Source organism: Vicugna pacos, chromosome 32, assembly GCF_048564905.1.
Source record: "Vicugna pacos chromosome 32, VicPac4, whole genome shotgun sequence".
NCBI lineage: Eukaryota > Metazoa > Chordata > Mammalia > Artiodactyla > Camelidae > Vicugna > Vicugna pacos.
In genome coordinates, this window is record NC_133018.1 from 13,385,127 (window position 1) to 13,406,295 (window position 21,169).

At 46.2% G+C, this 21,169-nt stretch overlaps 1 long non-coding RNA gene across 1 annotated transcript; it reads left to right on the forward strand.

Annotated features, from left to right (window-relative positions):
* Positions 1–1,889: 1,889 nt before the first annotated feature.
* LOC140690946 (uncharacterized) lies at positions 1,890–19,533 on the forward strand. Its single transcript, XR_012066360.1, has 3 exons — positions 1,890–2,139; positions 17,118–17,541; positions 18,952–19,533. It is a non-coding gene; the product is annotated as an uncharacterized lncRNA (long non-coding RNA).
* The last annotated feature ends 1,636 nt before the right edge of the window (positions 19,534–21,169 follow it).

Here is a 21,169-nt window from a genome sequence, read left to right on the forward strand (position 1 = left end):
CCGTTCATTTCCTGACCCCCAGGATGCAGGTGTGCCTGCACTCCCTGCGGTGTAAGGATTCACTGCTCTTTCTTTCCCTCCATCCCCTCTTCTCTGGGTCAACATCCACGTCTTTTCCCTCCTCTTCTCTTCTTCCTTGCATCTCTTAAGCCAGAGTTTCTCATCCATGGCACTATGACATTTAAGACCAGGTAATTCTTTGTACTGGGGGCTGCGCTGCACACTGCAGGATGTTTAAGAGCATTGGCCCCTACCCACTAGATGCCTGCAGCATCTCCAACCAAGTTGTAACAACCAAATATATCTCCAGACATCGCCACGTGCCCCCAGGAGGCAAAAGCTCCCCTCGTTGAGGACCACTACCTGAGACTAACCAGTGACACTGCATTCAGCATCCAGCCTACATCCCACTCCTCATCCCTTGATTCTCCTCAAACTCCGATGGCTACACATTCAGCTGTGGTTTGGGGGATCCCATATCACCCTCCAAAGTCTCCCCAGGAGGTACCACCTCACTCCTTCAGTTTCACATCCTCAGATGACACCAGTTTACAAGTTTCTCCATAAACAAGGTGACAATATAATTTCTTGTCCAAACCAGCCTCCTTTTGAGAGTGAAATGGTGTACCAGTAATAATTACACTGGGACAAGAGGTGTAAACTGGGATTATCCTGGGCAAATGGAGATGTATGGTCACCACTACATAAGCCTCTTCTTACAAGATGCTCTTGCTTGTGTGTCCCAAGTCAGACAATGTGACATCATGTACATCTTCTAAGTCTCTGGCTTTGCATACCTGGGTTGTGTTCACCCCATCATTCTCCTGAGGACTAGCTCACCACAGGAGGTCAAGGAAATAGGTGAGGGCTAGATCTTAATAAAGAAACTGGGCTAACCCATGTTCACAGCAGCACTCTTCACAATTACCAAAAGGTGGAAGTAACCCAAGTGTCCATCACCGGATGAATGGATAGATAAAATGTGGTCTATCCCTACGATGGAATATTATCCAGCCACTAAAAAGGAAGGGAATCCTGACACATGCTATAACGTGGTTGAACCTTGAGGACATTATGTTAAGTGAAATAAGCCAGTCACAAAAGGACAAATACTTTATGATTCCGTTTATAGGAGGTACCTAGAGTCGTCAAACTCACAGAGAGAGAAAGTGGAATGGTGGTTACCAGGGGCTGGAGGGCTTCGGGAAAGGGGAGTTAGTATTTAATGGGTATGGAGTTTCAGTTTTGCAAAATGCAAAGGGTTCTGTGAATGGCTGGTGGTGATGGTCACACTAATGTGAATGTCCTTAAGGCCACCGAACTGTACACTTAAAGGGGGTTAGAATGGTAAATTTTACATATGCATATCTACCACAACTAAATATAATAGTAAGACAAATAATTTAAAGAAAAAAAGAACTGGAGCCGTGTTCAACAGAGAAATGCCAGGGACAAGGCAAAAGCACTGTGGTAGGATATTTGAGCTTTTGTGCTCGTCCAGTGTGAAGAGAGGAGAGCGTAAGACCACAGCTGCACTTGGCCTAAGAAAGAAGTGAAGCCGTCCCAAGCGTGAGGGACCCTCGTGATCAGCGAGAGCCTTGGAGAACACTCTCTGTGTCTCAGCTCCTACTGGTCTCCCCTTGTCCCCTCCATTTAAAAAAAAAAAAAATCACTCATCACCTTATCCCAAGCAGCAAACAGAAACAGTAACATCCTCCTTGCGTGTCTCTGTGTAACATCCCCGTGGTCTCTGGTTTGCAACGATTTTCTTGAGACACAATTTTTAAATCCTCTGTTGGCAAAAAGGGAGACTGCCTCTTCCCCATTGCCAACCTCCCTGCTCCGCCCAGCCCAACCCACTCACTCCTCCAAAGACGAAAACCAAGGACAGTCCATTGAAACTGAGTGACGATGGGGAGGCCCCATTGTCACTGTCTCAGTGGGCTTTCTGCAAAGCGCTCCCTCTGAGGCTGTGCAGGTCAGTGGTCAGACTGGCTGCACCCGGGCGCTGAGCAGAATTTGTTGTGAGTGGGGTTAATCTATACGATCCAGAAGACGAACACCAGAGGACTCAAAAGCAACAAGATGCATGTTTGGAAAACCTTGCCGCCGCAGCCTGCGAGAAGCGAAATGGCCCAGGTCAGTAATTAGAAGCCGCTCTGAAGCAGCCTTGCGGGGCAGAGTGTGGTGGGTTACGCAGTGAGTACACAATGGGTATGGAATCAATTAACAAGGTGGAAAGGCGGCGCGTTTTCCCAGTTGCTTCAGCACTCGTTAGTAACCCTGCAGAAGGAAGTGTGAGTGACCTGGACAGCTGATGATTCAGAACAGAACTACATGTGGTGTGTGCGTGTGTGTGTGTGTGTGCGGCGGGGTCTAGAGTCAACTTAAGATTTCAGGCAGAAGTGAGACGCCTTGCTGCTCTCTCTGCTGAGCCATGAAAGTCTGTCTCAAACAGCTGAAGGTCAGAGCTGGTGAGTCTGGGTGACAAACACTGGCGTAGGCTTTTATTTTGAGCAAAGTCAGGCTACTTTATCTTCCACTGTGCTCCTTGGGAAAATATTTTCCAGGAGCCAAACTATTTCCAGACACAAAACAAAACCGGTTCATCTCGTTGGGAGTTAAGTATGGAGGGAAATGGAATTTCGCATGTTTCCGTAAATCTTTTTTTTTCATGTGTCCATAAATCTTCATTAATTCAACAAAACAATCTCAGCACAGGCAAGGCGCTATGCTCTACAGCTCTGTGGATATATCAAGATAAGAGCGTTTTAAAATGACGTATGTTTAAGTAAAACTACGTTGTGTCTAAACACCAGTGAATCTTCCCCAGTGTAGGACAGGGTAGCCCAGTGTGGCAAGCAGGGGACATACCTTTCCCCGGCGACAGGAATAGCCTTCTTGTTTGATGCTACTTCTGCTAACTATGTTTCTCGGAACGAAGGTAAACATGCAGGCCAAGGGAGTTTCACAAATATTTGCTCTTTGGTTAATATTAATGTATGTCCGTGTTTACTCGAATTTTCAAGTATACCCGGCATTGGTACCGACTGGCCATAAACGAACTAGTAGCAAAACCCGTAACAGCAATGAGGGGACAGGCGCGAGCTTCTTCGGAACTATTTTCAGAGCCCTTAAATGGTGTCCTGGCGTTTCTTTTTCCTGTTTTTCATCTTTTTCGCCAACTTTAAGCCCCGATGTTAAGGAAGAAGAGAAGTTAACATTTTTCTAAGCACTCCTATGGAAGTGCTTTAAATTCCTGTCCTGTTTCACAATTCCAGTCATCAACTAGCCTCCAAGAGGGAATTATTCCCATTTTACAGACTGAGGAAATGGGCACAGAAGTGGAGTCCTTTGCCAAAGGTCAAATGAGCTGAGCCCAAGTCTGTCCGGCTATAAGCTCTCTATAACAACGCAAATAAATCAGAAGATACACTTCTCTTCACGTACCATGGAAGTATGGAAAATCAATAAAATCAGAATTTGCTTCCCCTAGTATATTATAAAAGTTTATTTTTCAGATCATTAATCACTTGATAGAGAATTGGGAAGGGAAGGGGAAACTGAGAATGCAAATGTCCAAAACCACTGGTGGCTGCAGGTGAAGCAGCGCCGAAATTACAATGCTGATCGGTGGGAAAATACAACTCGATTTGGAATGTTCGGTCTATAGCCAGCTTTCTGTAAGCTCACTTACAGCGTAAATTAAAAGAGATCAGCAACAAGGGCAGAGAAGCAGGGGGCTTATTACGAAGAGCGGGGGCTTTGGAGTCAGATGATCCGGGATCCTGGATATGAATGCCTCTGCTACTTCTACGCTGTGTAACCTTAGGCAAGCTGCTTACCCTCTCTGACTTTCAGGGTCCTCATTTATGAACTAAAGGTAGTAACACTCACCTCAGCAGGGTTATGGTGAAGTTTAAATTGGATAAAGTGTACAAAGCACCCATCCCACTGGGGATAATCAATGAATATTAATTTCTTTCTCTTCTCTATTCACTAGATATAAATTTGTTACTGATGTGGGGGGAAGGTATAGCTCTGTGGTAGATTGTGTGCCTAGCATGCACAAAGTCCTGGGTTCAATCCCCAGTACTTCTATTAATAAATAAATTAACAAATAAACAAACAAACAAACCTAATTACTCCCGCTCCACACAAAAAAAAATTGTTACTGATGTGTCTGAGGCCAGACTGAAAATGGTATTAATAGACTATGAAAAGATTAGGAAACAATCACACTGGGAAATTTATTTGAGGCAGAAAAAATGTTATCTATCTTTGTGACCCAAATGTGGGCCTCTATGGCCCAGACACATGTACTTGGGACCCAAACGTGAAGACGTGTCCATTTCTAGGTTGGTGCCGCCAAGATGCCAACACACATAGACCTGCTTTCCAAGTCAGAGAATTCGTTCAACACAGTCCTTCCCAAAGTGTGTTCCTTAAAGTTCTAATCTCATGAATATTTCTTAAATGGAAAACCAAAATGAGTATTCAACCTCTAAGACTGGAAATCACAACATACTGTATCTCTCCCTTGGAAATTTTAATACAGTCTAATGGCAAAAACTATTTGACCACAGAACCCTTTTCTACTTAACATCTAATATTCATCTTATGAAACTAGTGTCCCAATAACACACACCGGAAAAATGCTGTTTTTAGACTAGTCAAAATCTACTGCATTTCAACAGTGTGAAAAGAAAGAAATATAAATTTCTAGTCACTTCTGACTTGACCTCTGTTCCCTCTGGCTTTTTCTTTCAAAGTCATTTCTACTTTCACATGTGCTCGCTGTGGTTTATTTTACTTATTATAACAAGAGGCAATTTATTCCTGTTTCAGAATGTGAGAGCTAGACTCTTATACATGGGAGGGAAATGACACTGCCAAGAGTGAGGAGTGTTTCCTAAATCTAATGTCCACCAGAAGGAACAAAAATAAAGTGGGGCTTACATCAATGAGGGCAGATACTAATTATCTGTGCTTAAAATTCCTTTAAAGTTCAACTGTCCACATTTGGCACATCAAAGCAGCTTTTACTGGGCACATCAGAAGGGCATTCCTTTCAAAAGAGCCACAGAATCAAGCGAAGACATAAACGTGCTATTTATCACTTTGTCAAGGTTCAGCTAGGTCCTAGTCCCCATGCAAGAGCCCCTGAAGCCAAAAGGAGCCATCAATTCAAAATCAACAAGAGTCAGTAGAGACAATATCAACGAATTTGCAGAATATCGTCATATCATACTTGAAAACGGCTGTTGGCTAACTGTAAAGCTGGAACTTGCTGCACGGCTGGTGCATTAAAACATTTTGACACCGTGGTCAACAAAAGACCCATTTTAGTGTCTGTGTCAAAAGCCTTGTGGGAAGCAGAATTCTGAGACGGTCCCTCGAGACACCCAGCTCTTGCTGTTCATACACCTTTCCCAGTTCTTCAAACACTAATCTAGGTACTGCTAAGAAGGGATTCTGCAGAAGTGAGATTATCCAGGTGGGCCTCGCCTACTCACATGAGCCCTATAAAGATGAATCTAAATGTCAGAGACTCAAAGAATGAGGATTTTATATGCCACTGCTGGCTTAAAGATGGAGAGGGCCACGTGGCAAGGAATGTGGGCAGCCTCTCAGAGCTGCCAGTGGCTGCCAGCTGACAGTCAGCAAGAAATCTAGGACCTCTCGTGCTACTGGGTTGCAAAGAAACTAGGTTTTACTAAAACAGTCAATGAGCAGCTTAAGCCTGGGTATGAACAACAGGTCAAAGAGTCTTCTGAATTAGGTAAGTTAATTAACGCATTAAAATTAATGCTCTAGGCTTATCACCCAGTACAGAGGTGAGAGAGAGGGTTCCCGGACTGGGAGGGGCTGCCTGGAGCGCTGGTTTGCCATGACTGGTTAGTGATGTCTGCCACGGCACTGGTTGGGCTCTATTCTGAGTGGACACATTTTGCACATTCAGTCTAGATTTATAAACAGGGCATGAATGCAGAGTAAAGGCCTGTCCAGCCAAAAATCAGTTTTGATAAAGACATCTAGGTTCTTCCTAAACGTTCTTCACTGTGCCCTACTTTCTACTTTTTTTGGGGGGGGGTCATGTTACTGCTCACCTAGGCAACCCCCCACCCACATTCTTCTCCCATCATCCATGCTCTATTACCCAGATGACAGAAACCATGGAAAGTTAACGTGGTGTGATTGCAACAAATTCTAACACATTGGTTACGAATGCCCAGAAGCATGAAGAGAATGCTCATCACCCTAAGGCATAAAACTTCCCTTCCCTTCCCACCTCAACTGGAAACAATTCAGCGTTTCTTCTTGTCCTTCCCTGGAAGTGGCCTCCAGGGAAGGACAAACATGGAAGATTTTTTAAAGTATCTACATCGGAACCTTATTCGGTATCTGAAGTGAAGACTCAGCACTCCAAGCCAAGGTGTTGATTACCATGAATGTTTTGGCATTTAATTCATGGTACTCAGTTAAGTCATCTCTTCTTTCATATGCAGACTTTCTTTTGAACCCACTCGAGACCAACAATAACCCCTTGCATCTATATAACATAATATTTTTCAAAGAATTTTCACCAAAATAATTCCCTAATTTCATCTGATTTAGATCAGTAAGAGGATTTTGTGATTCTCATTTTACAGATTAAAAACGCAGACACTGAAGTATCTGAGAAACTAAGTGAACTCCCTGCAGACACATGGGCTGGTACAGCCTGGTCCAGTACTTCTCCCATGAACATCCTCAGCAGGTGCATGAGAAATACAGCCAAGAGAGTAAACCTCCCTGAGCCTCGAGCTCATCCGTGTAACTTCAAATGTCATAGCTACCTTTGAGGCTTGATATGAGAGGTGGGGATGTATAAAGTGCCTATCCCCTTGTGGTATGCTGAAAAAGGGCCCTCTGAGTGGAAGAACCTTAAAAACATTATGCGAAGTCAAATAAGTCAGACACAAAAGGCCATATACTGTATCCATCCGTTGATAAGAAATGCCCAGAACAGGCAAATCCATTGAGCCCTTCAAGGATATATATTTACTTCCTAATTCCCGGAACCTGTGAACAGTAACTCATACGGCAAATGATGTGATTAAGCCGAGGATCTGGAGATGGGAAGGGCAGACCCTAAATACACTCATGTGCATGTAGAAGAGAGAGGCAGAGGGAGATTTGACACTGACACACAGAGGAGAGAAAGAGACATGAAGACGGAGGCAGAGGTGATGTGGACACAAGCCAAGGAGTGCCGGTGGCCACGAGACACTGGAGAAGGCAAGAAATGGATTCCCGGTAGAACCTCTGGAGGGAACATGACCCTGCCAACCGGTTGGTTCTGGACCCACACTTATGCACATGTATGTACCGTATAAACGTGTACACGGTCGCACATACACAGAACAAGGGTAGAGATGGTGCCTGTCTAGTAGCATTGCCGGGAGGATGCAATGAGAGTGTCTGTCCCGGGCCTGACACCGTCTCCGGCACGTCACACGCACTAGTAACTCCGAGCTGCCATCACAATAGGGAAAAGCCCTCGTCTCAAAGTAAAACTCAGACTGAAGGGAGGAACCTGGATGAGCGTCCTAAGGCTGCTGCAGCAGATGGTTGCACACTGAGTGGCTTAAAGCAACACAGACGTATTGTCTCTCGCCATTCTAGAGGTCACATGTCTGAAGAGGGTGGGCAGGGCGGCCTTCCTTTTGGAGGCTCCAGGGGAGAATCCGTTTTCTTAACTTTTCTGGCTTCTACAGGCCACTCTTGTTCCTTGGCTCCTGGACCCACGTCAGTCCCACCTCCACTTCCGTGTTCACACCTTCTGTGACTCTGACCCATAAGAACCCTTGTGATGACATGGTGCCCACTTCGATAATCCACCCTAATCCTCCCATCTCCAGATTCTTAATCACATCCGCAAAGTCCCTTCTGCCATCTAAGGTAGCATGTTGACTGGTTCCGGGGATTGGGCTGTGGGGGGCCATTATTCACCCCCCACAGAAAGCCTGAGTGCCCTGCTCTATCCAGCAGAGGGGAGAGAAGTCCTCTTAATTGACCTGCTGGGGTTTTTTTTTTCTTTCTAATTCAACGTAGTGGGAAAAGATGGAAATTTGCACTTTGATACAGTATTTATACTCAACGGACATGTTTACATGTTCAGGAGCCTATTAAACTAAAATCCAATGGGCAGATCACTTACCTCATACGCACAGCAACAGGGGATGGAAAGAGGACCTTGGATAATGTTCGTCACTTTCTTTTAAAACGTCAGGAGATCGATGACGCAGCAGAACTGCTGCAGCAGCTGGTCAGCAGCCCCTGTAATCAAACGGGAACAGTCATCCCAACAATATTCCTAGCCGTCTAATTTCCAGGACATCTTTTGAAACAAAAGAACCCTGCCAAGTTTCCCAAAGGAATACGTTCTGGCTCTCTCTGCATTTTCCTCCTTCTTTTCTTCTAAGAATCTCCTAAACCAGACGGGCCCAGTTTCGTGCATGTCGGCTGCCTCTCTGCCCCAGAGTGTCTGCCCCTTCCTTCCTTCCTCTGTCTCATCCTCTGCCTGGAAAAATCTTCTCACTAATGCAGATGTTCAAACCTGGCGTGCCAAGGGGAGGAAGGGTGCCCACTGCTCGGAGTATTTACGACTCAGTCTGAGAAAGGAGAGAAGTGGCTGCCTAGGGCAGGGCAGGGCAGGGGTAGAAGCATGCAAAGTGACTGCCAACTGGTGTGTGATTCTTTGGGGGGAGCTGCACAACTTTGTGAATAAACTAGAAACCAATGATCTGGACACTTTATATGGGTAAATTATATCTCCATAAAGCTATTTTTTAAGAAAGACTCAGTCTGACAGGCTCAATAAATTAGAGTAGGCCTCATTTCCTTAGGAAGTGTACTGTTTTCAGTATGGGGGGTAGGCTCTGTCTACTAGAGGGGACAGTCGGATTAGCAGACTGTGACACAATGACGAGAGCTGTGACAGAGAAAAGCAGAGCTTCTGGAACACAATAGGAACCGGCAGACCTGGGCTGTGTTTAGCCCATCTGTCCCATTAAAGCCAGAAAGCCACCCCTAGAAAAACTGTCCCTGCCACCCCAACACCGTTCACGAGGCCACCTTGCCTCACTGCACTGTACCCTCCACCACCCACCCTGTTCACCAGGGCCTAGGTTCCCGGGTCTACCCCTCACCTCTGCCTGGCTACTCCACCTAAGCCAGCGAGGCATGCCAGCTAGAGAACCCTTCCCAGCAAAGGCAACACTTCATCCCAGTCTTGAGGGACACTTAAAAGGTAGTCAGAGGACAAAGGGACGGAAGAAAGCATTCCAAGCCAAGGACACACCAGGGCAAAGACACAGGAGCGGAGGCATAATTAGACTCGTTCCAGGGAGGGGAAGTAGTGCTGCGTGGCCAGGCCACAGGAGGCCACACGCTGCGGCCAAGGGAGCAGAAGGGGCCTCACAGTGAGTGTCCTGCTGAGGAATTAGGACATTGTGCTAAGGGTTGTGGGCAATCTGCAAATGCCTATGAGAGACACGGATATTCACAGTAGCCACAAAGGGGAAGCAACCCAAATGGCCATCAATAGATGAATGGATAAACAAGATGTGGTGTGTCTTTGCAATGGGATATTATCCAGCCAGGAAAAGGAATAAAGTACCGACACACGCTGCAACGTGGAGGAAGCTTGAAGACGTTATGTTAAGTGAAAGAAGCCAGACGCAATGAACAGATATTGTATGACTCCACTCGTATGTATCATCTGGACTCGGCAAGTTCACAGAGGCGGAAAGCACGGTGGAGATTACCAGGGGCGAGGGTGGGGGGCAGAGGGAGTTGCTGCTTCCTGGATATAGGGTTTCCCTTAGGAGTGATGGAAAAGATTGGGAGGTAGACTCTGGGGATGGTTGTACAACATTACGAACGTAATCAGCTCACTTTAAATCAATTGTACACTTGTAAATGGTTAAAATGACATATTTTGTGTACATATATTTTACCACAATTAAAAAAATTTTTAGTATGAGAAACACAAATGTTCATAGAGTATTATTCCCAACAGCCAAAAGATGGAAGCGACCCAAATGTCCATCAACAGATGGATGGGTAAACAAAATGTGGACCACCCCCACAATGGAACACTATTCAACCATAAAAAGGAAAGTAGTGACACCTGCTGCAACACGGATGAACCTCCAAAACATATGTGAGGTGTAAAAAGCCAGACAAGAAAAGTCACATACTGAATGAGTCCATTTACATGAAATGTCCAGAATAAGCAAATCCATGGAGACAGAAAGTAGATTCATGGTTGTGAGAGGCTGGGGGAGGAGGAATGAAGATTGTTTAATGGATATGGGGTTTCCTTTTGGGGCAACAAAAATATTTTGGAACTAGATGGAGGTGATGGTTGCACAATACTGTGAAGGTATGAACACAAGTGAGTTATATACCCTAAAAGTGGTTAATTTTATGTTACGTGAATTTTACCTCATTTTTTGTTAGCAGTGTGAAAGGAAGAGCTTCCTGGTTCAGTAAATATGTGTCCCAGAACTTGAAGGGTTTACATCACAGAGCAGAGCCTAAAACCCAAGTCAGGGTCTCCACTCCAAGGCAACATTCTCCCAATTCCTCAGGAATGCCTGCCAGTCAGTCAAAAGAGGAGGACCTTAGCACCCCTCCCTAAAACGTGGCAGCTTTCAGACTGAAACCAAGGATAAGAGATGAGAAAAGTAGGCAGATTCAAGGCCATTTCCAAACGGGAAGCCCTGCCTCCTCCCTTCTTCTAGCTGCAAAACAGAATTTACACTTAAAAGGGTCACGATCTGGCCTCCCTGGGAGTGAGGGCTGCCAGGTCTGTGCCTGGAAACCATGGCGGGAAGTTACCTCTGGTTCTGGAGAGCTCGGGGCCGCCGCCTGCATCCTTTCCCCAGTCCTCCCGTCCACGTGTGTACTGTTTTCATGATTTCCACCCCCGATTCTTGGTCTTTCTTCCCAAACCACAATCTTACTCTTCCTAGTTCAGTGGGTTGAGGAGGAACTCAGCAAGGGCTTTGGGAGATTCTGGGGTGAGAGTGAAGGTAACAGGGCTCTGCACACTGGAGTGCTGGCTTGGTTTCCTACGTTCCTCGAGTCCTTGAGTCCTTATGAGAAGCAGGGGCATTCATTTCTCCCTTTGCGTGGACAAGGCCACCCATAGGCCCCAGATGTACAGGGGCAGGAGCAAAGGAAAGCTGGGCCGTGCAATTTACTCACGACGTCAGGGAACTCAGGACAGAGAAGCCTTATGAGCAGAGGAAAGTACCAACAAGAAAGCAGAATAAAGGGAAATTTGGATGATTTTTATAATGTTTACATTAAGAATTCCAACTGCTTTATGATATTCTACAGTGGTGAGCTCTCAACTGGGGAGATTCTTGGCTATGTGACACTTTTGGTTGTCACAGTAGGGAGGAAGGTACTACTGGCATCTACTAGGTAGAGGCTGGGGTGCTGCTCAACATCCTACAATGCACAGGAGAGCCCCCCACTCACAACAGAATAATCCAGCCCAGAATATCACCGGTGCCAAGGTCGAGAAACTTGGTTACATTGCATTTATCTTACAAGACTATTTTCATTTTATATTTTGAACATATAGGAGTTAGTCAGAAAAAGGAATTTTACATAGGCAGACATTTAAAGGGGACCCCAAATGTTTATCCAGAGTATTTCCTAATGATAACATTCCCAAAATAAAAAAAATAAATAAATAACACAGAATCTCAAAACCTTCCTCATGTTCTTCAACAGTCTACAAATCTACAAATTAGGGAGTGTTTGAATATGTGTGTGAAATGCCCACAGCAGGAATGGCTACGCTGTAGAGGAAATCTAAGTGGGATTCTGGGACTCTGAGCTCTACTCTCAGATAAGTAAGACGGCTCCTGCCCTTAGGTGGTGCACAATGTGAGAAACTGTGTAACAGTAATGCAGAAATGCTTATAAAGATAGGCAAAGAGGCGATTCACTTCTCCTGGGGGATTCAGGAAAAATAATCAAGAAGGTGAATTTTGAACTGAGTCCTCTAGAAATTCTTCAAGAGAACAAAATAGGGAAGAACACTGGAGACAAAGAAAGAGCTAAGACACTGTTAGGTATTGAATTGTGTTCCCCCAAAGAAATGTTAAAGTCCCAATCTCCTGAGAATGTAACCTTATTTGGAATTAGGGTCATTACAGATGTAATCATTAGGACCTACTGGAGCATGTGGACCCTTTATCCAATATGACTGGGGTCTTTATAAGTGGGGAAGAAACAGTCACACACAGGAAGGATGCCATGTGAAGATGGAAGTGGAAATTGAGGTATTCAGTTGCAAGCCAGGGAATGCCAAGGATTGCTGAGAACCATCAGAAGCTGAAAAAAGCAAGGAAGGATGCTCCCCTACAGGTGTCAGAGGGAGTGTGGCCCTGCCAACCCCTTGATTTTAGACTGCAGCCTCCAGAACAGTGAGCAAATAAATTTCTGTTGTTTTAAGCCACCCAGTTTGTGGTAACTTGTTACAGCAGCCCAAGGAAACTAACATACCAGAGTTAAATAACATAAAATTCCTTCATTTTGAACAAACAATTGGTTAATTGTTTCAATCAATGTGGGGGTGAGTAATAGAAGATTTGATGTTGAAAAGATACCAGAGAACATGTCACATCCTTCTTGAAAGCTGTATGGAGGAGGTGTTATTGTGGGAGCTGTGAAAAAGGAGGAGTGATAGAAGGGAAATGGTTTGATAAGCTGAGAATTATGTTAAGAATAGCTGTAAGTTCTGAGATGAGAGACAAGATATGGGGAACCATCAATGCCAATTCCTGAATAAAACATCAACTGAGAAATTGTCAAACCCTGGATATGTGTCAAGGATAAGAAGATGTACTTAAGGCTTTGATATCAGGTTAGAATCAAGAAGGAAGAAATAACTGAAAAAGAAGAAGGAAGAAAAGGAGGAGGAGGGGGCAATGAACAATTTGAAACCAATAAATACAATTTCACATTTATAATACCAAAAAAAATGAAATAAATGTAACAAAGTATGTACACAGCCTGTACAATGAAAATCACAAAACATTGCTGAAAGAAATGTTTTAAAGACTAAAATAAATGGAATGATATACCATATTCATGGATGGGTAGAGTCATATTGTTAAGATGTTGATTTTCCCTAAATCAATCTATAGATTCAACATAACCCCAACCAAAATTCTAGCAGAGTGTTTAATAGGAACAAGCTTATCCTAAAATTTATGTGGGAAGACAAATGACTTAGACTACACAAAGTAACTTTTTAAAAAGAAGAACAAAGCTGGAGTACTTATCTGACTAGGTGCTGTTGGTTGAAAAGACAGACATATAGATCAATGGAACAGAACAGAGGGTTCAGAAATATGTCCACAGGGATATAGCCAAATGATTTTTGATAAAAGCATCGAGGTAATTCAATGAGGAAAGAAAAATTTTACAACAAATGGTGAAGGGACAACTGAATGTCTACACGAAAAAAATAAACTTCAAACTTAAGTACGTAACATACACAAAAACTATTAATGAATCACAGATTTAAAGGTTAAAGATAAAACTATAAAACTTCTAGAAGAAAACATAGGAGAAAATCTTTGTGATCTTGGGGTGGTCAAAGATTTCTAAGATAGGACACAAGAGACAAAGACCATAAAAAATTGAGGAATTAAATTTATCAAAATTTAAAACTTGACTCTGCAAAAGACACAGTTAAGAAGACGGAAGGGGAAAAAAGCCAACCAACAGACTGGTAGAAAATATACATATCTGACAAAGGACTTGTGGAGAGAATCTAAAAAGGACCCTTACAATTTAATCATAAGACAAACAATCTGTTTCTTTTTTTAATCAGCAAAAGATTTAAACAGTACTAAAAGAAGGTATATAATGATCAATAAACACATGGAAAAGTGCTCGACACTAGTCGTCAAGGAAATGCAAACAATAACAATGAGATACCACCACATACCCATTAGAACGGCTAACATTAAAAAGACTGACAATACCAAGCGGTGCCTAGGATGCGGAACTCATACACCCGGAACTCATATGCTGCTGGTGGAAATATAAAAATGGCACGTCTACTTTGGATAAAAGGTCTGGCAGTATCTTAAAAAGTAAATATATACCTGCCGTACAACCCAGCTATTCTTAGGTATGTGTCCAAGAGAAATGGAAACATATGTCCACACAATCTTAGACACAAATGTTTATAAAAGCCTTATTCATAATACCCCAAACCTGGAAACAACCCAAGTGGCCATCAACAAGTGAAAGAACAAACAAATTGTGGAATGCTGTTCAACAGTAAAAGGAAATGAACTACTGATATATGCAACGATGTTGCTGAATCTCAAAAACCAGTAAAAGAAGCCAGACACAAGAGTACATACGGCCTGATTCCATTATATGGAATTATACAAACTGTGGAAGTGGAGTGACAGAGAGCAGAGCCGCGGTTGCCTGAGGCCAGAGGTGAAAGGGGGACTGGCTTCTAAGAGGCTGCAAGGAATTTGGGGGCGGGGGGATGTTGAAAACATTCTCTACTTTGATTAAAGTGATGAGTATACACATTTGTCAAAACATCAGTTGGTACACTTAAAACCAGTGCTGTTTGTTGTGTCTAAATTATACTTCAATAAAGTTGATTAAAAGAATAATGAAGGCAGAGGCAAAGATCCCCTTGATATGCTGGGAGCCTAAGGGGGCTTGGCTGGGTGGTGGTTGGGTTCTGCTCTGTGTCATGGCTGGCGACATTATTCTGGCGTCTTGTTGATGTGTGGCTGGAGACCAGGACTCTTGAGTTTTTCTCTGCTGACTTATGTGTGTGTCTTTCCAGTACTCGGTAAATGGTAACAGTAAAAGGTTTGAGATCAATTCTCATCTGTGTGCCTGCGGCAGGGAACTCTGATTGCGATTCAAAACGTTCTCTGTCTGTCAGCCTCTCTTTGAAATTTCAGAGAGAGTGGAAAGTGTGTCATTTACCTAAAAGAGGGAGGCTAGTTTGGGTAAGAACCAGCCCAAATCAGGAGCCATTTGGCACAGGCTCTAGCTGGCAAGAGTTGTGACACCTGGCTCCTCCCTGTCCATCTGCAAACCACAAGCCATAGTGGGGTCACATGGACCCAGTGTGAGAAATCTGACATCCTGGGAGGTGCCAGACTCCTAGGGCCTATCAGCACCGTGAGAATCCCTGAAAGCATCACCCCATTCTCAGGGCTGATGTTATATAACCATCCTGGACAGGTGAGAGGATAGTTTGCCCTCCACTTTCGGGGAGGATGAGTCCTTGGATAACCAACTGCCGTGCTGGCAGCAAATGGCGGTGTGAGATGTTAAAGGAGCAAGGGAGATCTGCAGCCCAAGATGTGGACAATCCAAGGGCCAGTGTCAATCTACCTCTCATTCTGGGGTCCAGGCAGCCGCCATAGGAGGGCCTAGATGACCAAGGAGAACCCAGCAGGTGCCACGGGACTGTTTCATAAGATAAGGGGTTAGTCTAACCAGCACTGCAGGCAGGGAGGCAGTGTGGACTTCTGCCTGGGCCGTCCAGACTTCTGCCTGGGCCGTCCAGGTGTTCCTTCCACTTCCCCCCATCCCACTGCACTCAATACCCAAGTGGCAGAACAGTGTCTTTAAAATCTGCGTCATTTCTCTTTCCAAAACCCTTCAACAGGCTCCTCTTCATTTGGGATAAAATCAACAGCCTCACTCAGAGTAGACTCTGAGACCCGATTTATACAGTAATGCTCCAGGGCGCTTGCTTGTAAAGCAGATTCCAGGTTCCTTGTCCAGAGATGCTGATTCCACTAGCATTAGATGGACCCAAGCATCTGCATTGGCAACAAACCCCTGAGATAATCCTGATGCAGGTGACCCACGAATTGCCCTTCAGAAATTCTGGTCTCCCCGTCTCTCCTCTCAGCCCATGCTGTTCCTCTGGCCCATGATCTCCAAGTGCATGAGCTCCTTTCCCTTCCTTTGAAGTCCCTTCCCAATGGTGGGGCCCAGGAGGGCCCTTGCATTGGCTTCGGCCACCGCCCAGAACTCCATCAGCTCCCCTGGCCTTCCCACGTGCCTTCTTTGACTTGGATGTTTTCATTGCCTCAGGGGGCATCAAGTACTATTTCAAACTGTTGCTTCAAGACAAGTTATCAATATGTGTCTCTGAGACAGAAAATTCTGGAGCCACCGGTATTCTTTCCTCTTTCAAGACATTCTGACAGCCTGTGTTTCTCTACCTAGAACTTCAGTCTCTGCCCCACTCCACCTCGTCCCATTCTTTGAGTTAAATGTCGAGCTCCCAACAAGACTGAAAGCCCTCTGAGGGCAAGTACTTTCTCTCTCTCCTTCACTGTACACCAGGAACTGAGCACACCGCCTGGCGTATCATTAATACTCAACAAGTGTTTGCTATGTGAACATGAAAAAAGGCAGGAGATTTCATGAGTGTCTCTGAGTAGACAAAATGAGTCTAAGATTGGGGAGGCACCAAGACAGGAGGCAAGAGCCAGGCTAAGAAGAGTGAGCTGATGAACAGCTTCTAGGCCAGAGGGGAACAGTGGCCTGCCCCCCCATACTCCCTGCTGGGGGGCAGTGGGAAGTCTTCCCCGTGTTACTTGGGGAAGTAAGCCCCACATGTACCAGCAGCAGAAGGGACTCAGTCCTAATACCAATTAACACTGGCAAACGGCCCCAGGGCTCCTCTTCCTGACCTTTTAAATCCTATCTCAGATGTCACAGCTCAGTTCCGATTCAGGAATCGCCTGCCACGGTGGTCCTCCGGGCTCCCCCTGCTCAGCCCACTCCCCAGGGGCAGCAGTGACACAAGCTCAAAGCCCCAGGGACCTTCACCAGCCTCACCCCACCTCGGACCCCTTGGAGACCAGACCAATTCACCTGGAATCAAAGTTTCCTTACGTGTCTTTTTTGGGAGGGAAAAATCCTAAAGGAGATGCTCTACTGAATGTCTTTTCCTTCATTTAAGGGTAGGGAGTTTGGGGGGTCATTTTAAAGATTCCTTCTCCTTTTCACTAAAGCTTTGTTTATTTCCCCCGCAGGTCTACTATGATAATTCACCGGGATCCCTGGGCTTTTCATGGGAGGGGCATGGTTTTAGTAGGTCATGAACCCCTCGTGGATATTCATAGGTTTTGATCCTGTTTCACAAGACTTTATATCATGGGTAGAGAAGCAGCAGCAGCATCTTTGTAAGCAGAACGCTTTTGCTCAAATCCCAGCTCTACACCTGGCAAAAGAAGTGACTCTGGCCAGACCATTTACATCATGTGAAAGTCCTACAGAGGGCTGCTGGGGGGCTCTCCCTGGATCATCTACATGGAAGTCCTCCTGGGATACCTGGTCAGAATGCACACGTGTTCTCTGAGAACCCCAGCCAGGTGCCCCTAGGCAGTGACATTCACGCTCTTCACCCACATCCGTGCAGGTGATTTCCATCCTACAGATGAGGAAACTGAGGCCAAGGTAGGTCACTGAACATCTCTGATCAATGATTGCAAGAGGCTGAATCCTGCGAGCAGAAGGGAAGAATTTTTAAAAAATGAAAAAAGAAAAAAAAAAAAGCCCAAAATCAAAATCATGCTTCTTTGTTCGCCTTCTGGAACTCAGACTCCCAACTCCCCAGAGCGAGCATGACGTTGAGCCCTGGAATGTTTTCCAGACGAAGATAGCTTTCCCATTCTGTCGTGGTTTTCGCTCTCCTCTGATTCCCACCTGCTTGTTGCTGTCTGCTGGTGTCACACCTTCTGCACACTCGGAGCTCAGAGCAGAGTTGGGCTGGGTGAAATCGGGGCTCCATCTGCCCGCATGCTTTCTGGGGGGTGTCTGAAGGTAGCTTTGTGCCGGCACCCTTTGCCAGGAGGCTGAGAAGCCTTCTGCAGTGCCACCCGGCTCCCATCCACTCTCAGCAGAAGAAGCCGGTACCAAATCCAGCCCCTGGTGCCACTCAGCCAGATGGCAGGGGAAGCAAAACAAAAGTGACCTTGTTAGCAGACGGTGTCTTCCCCGGGAGAAGCTATTTTTGTTGTGGTTGTGAACTGAAGTTGTCTCGGCTGAGTCTCCTTCTCTGCGAGGGCTGTGGAATGTTAATTTGTTCCAAAGTTCAGTATTTTGATTAGAACCAGGAGTGCCAGATTTTGTCAGAAACATTTTGGAATAGGGTAGGCTCATGTGCGCTCACTCTTGCTGGCTGGCTCCCTCTCCCCCCACCCCCCCACCTCTCTCTCTCTCTTTCTCTTTTGGCCACTGTACAAAGTAAATGTTGTTGCAGCAGCTGCTGTGGAGGAACAGCCCATCACAAATCAGAGCCGAGGGGTGAACCGGCTCCTCCCTGCATATGGCCGTGACCTCATGCCCACAGAGGCACCTGGACAGGGGACGGATGTGAGACAGTGCTGTTCACGACACGCCCTGCGTTTCTGTGGAAAGAGCTGTGAGCCCGACCCAGAGTCTGGGACATCAGGGTCCTCCGTAAATGAACGTGTGCTAGAGAAAAGAGGCTCGAAGCTGTCAGAGATTCTGCAGCCAAGAGGTCAGGTTCAAAGGCAGTGCTGGATTCTGAAAACCTTCCCTCTTTCTTTCTCTGTGGTTCTTTTTTCCCTGACCATCTTCACTTCTCTCTCCCTCTCTAATGAGTTATGAACCCAAGTCATGTGCAACTATATTCCGCATTACAAAATAAACACAGGTAAGATGAAAGTGCCCCCAGATCCTAGCCCCAGTCCCACCTGCCAGGCCCTTCCCGGGCCTAAGTAGGTGCAGACCCCTCACCTGCCTCATTGTCATGCTTGACAGTATCAAACCTATTCTCTGTTGTCTGTCTGGTGGGTGAAAAATGCTTTTGGTTTTGGTTTGGCTTTTTTGTTTGTTTTGTAGCACAGAGCAGTGGTTAAAAGCATGAACCTTGAACCTGGCTTTCCTGCGATCTGACCCGGGCCCAGTAGCAGTAGCAGCAGCAGCAGCGGCGGTGGCAGCAGCCATGTGCACAAGGTACACAACCTGGCTGAGAGTCTGTTCCAGCGTGTGTGCAGCAGGAAGGTTTCTGGGGCGAGTTCCAGGGAGGCTGGGGCACAGAATGAACTTGCATGGGTGGAGCGCTCAGGTCAGGCTGGCCAGCGCGGGGGCTCTGAGGGGCCAGCTTTCATCAGACTGCCATCGTCTCCCCATCACTCGTGATGTTGGACACCCACCGCCCCCCTCCCCGAACCTGCACTTTCCCTTTCAGTTTGGTGTAGACAATTTCCCACATTTTCCAGGTTCCACACCATGGCTGGGAAAGAACTCGGGAGCAGAGAATTTTGGGCTTCTCTTCCAGTGGCCAGGCAAAGAGAGGACAAATACTCGGGGTGGAGTAACTTTCCCGTTTCTTCCAGCTGGGATAACGAAGGTCCCTAGGGTGGTGGGACTCCTCCAGAGGCACAGAGGCCCCTGAGGCAGAGCCAGGACCCACTCCCTACAAGACAGCTCTCCCTCTGCCTCTCCAGAGCTAAGGCTAACTGGCCAGTGGTAGCTTCCTGAAGAGCTAGGTTGAGAAGGATTCTGAAGTACAATAGAGATACTGATGGGAAGAGATGCTCTGCAGTGAATATAAGAGAGTGGTGGTGCCCACTGTCCCAACACCCACTGCTGGTTTGCCTGTCAGGGAATAATGTCTTCACTGAGAGGAAGGCATGCAAAGTCTGCTGTACCCAGGCTGTTCAGGCTTTGTTTCTGGGCCTCTTTTTCCCTCCACCTGATCTAAAAGGGCCTGCCTAGTCACAGGGTTCGGAAGGGCAGAGCAGCCTGTGAGCAGTCTTCTCCAGCTGGAAGAGCTGGATGCCCTGGGCCGTAAACTTGCCCACTTGTCGGCCAAAGTGGAGGCTCGGTGGGCCTCTCGGGTGGGTGTTCAGAAACGCAGCAGCACAGCCCCTGGGCAACAATCATTTAGAAGCACTAGTAAGCCTGCAGCTAAGACTAGGCGCTCCGAGATGCCTGTATACTCTCGGCCTCAGATCAATACTCAGGAGGGGAGGAGCAGAAGTACAGGCTACATACACAGAGGTGGGCACTGCTGCTCCAGGCCACAGCTCAAGAGGAGGCTGGTCGGCCTCCCCCCGCCTCAATTCCCCTCGCGGGGCCAGGGGGACTGTGGAGGGCTCCTCTGCAGGCTGCCATCTGCTGCCACAAGCATCCGTGCTCGCTGCCTCCCATACAGACGAACTGCCTGTCCCTCTTCCCCACTTCCCTCCAGCTGCTCCTCCTCCCCTTTCCCGCAAGAAGGTCCTTCTGAACAGGTGTGCAGGCTGCAGGCAGATGTTCAGGATGCTTCCCGGACTGTCCAGGTACAGGGCAGCCAGTGCTTCCTCCTCGGTGCCGCAGCAGCCAGATCTGTGAGCCTCTGGATAGCTTACAGGTGTGCCTGCTTTAAGAAAACCCAACAGGAACAAAGCTCACATTTACACAGCAGACACCTACAGGCAAAGTGTCCCCACACTGTGCAGTGGCCCTTCTAATCAATTTCATGATTTCTTTCCTCTGTGGTTCTGGGTTCTCAATCAGAAGAAGAGGGGCCCAGGTATCAGATCACCTGGAGCTTTGTCAACATTCACCTGGCCAGTCCCCACGTTTCCCACTTCCAGGCAAACTGGGGCGGGGAGTTAGTAGACAGATGTTTGAGGGCCCAGGTGATGCTAACAGCCCCCTCCTCTACCACCACCACTGCTATTCTTGTGCATTTCAGCTCTGATTTACAGTTCAGTATTTATCTACACAATGGGGAAAGGACGGTCTCTTTGACAAATGATGTTGGAAAAACTGTGTATCTACATGCAAAAGAATGAATTTGGATCCTTAGCTTACACAATAGACAGAAATTAACTCAAAATGGATTAAAGACCTAAATGTAAGACCTTAAACTATAGAATTTCTAGAAGGAAACACAGGGGAGAAGCTCCAGGACATTGGGATTTGTGACGACTTCATGGATATGACACCAGAAGCACAGGCAACAAAAGCAAATACAGACAAACAAGATTACATCAAACTTAAAAGCTTCTGTGCATCAAGGGAGACAGCAAACAGAGTGAAAAGACAACCTACAGAATGAGAAAATATT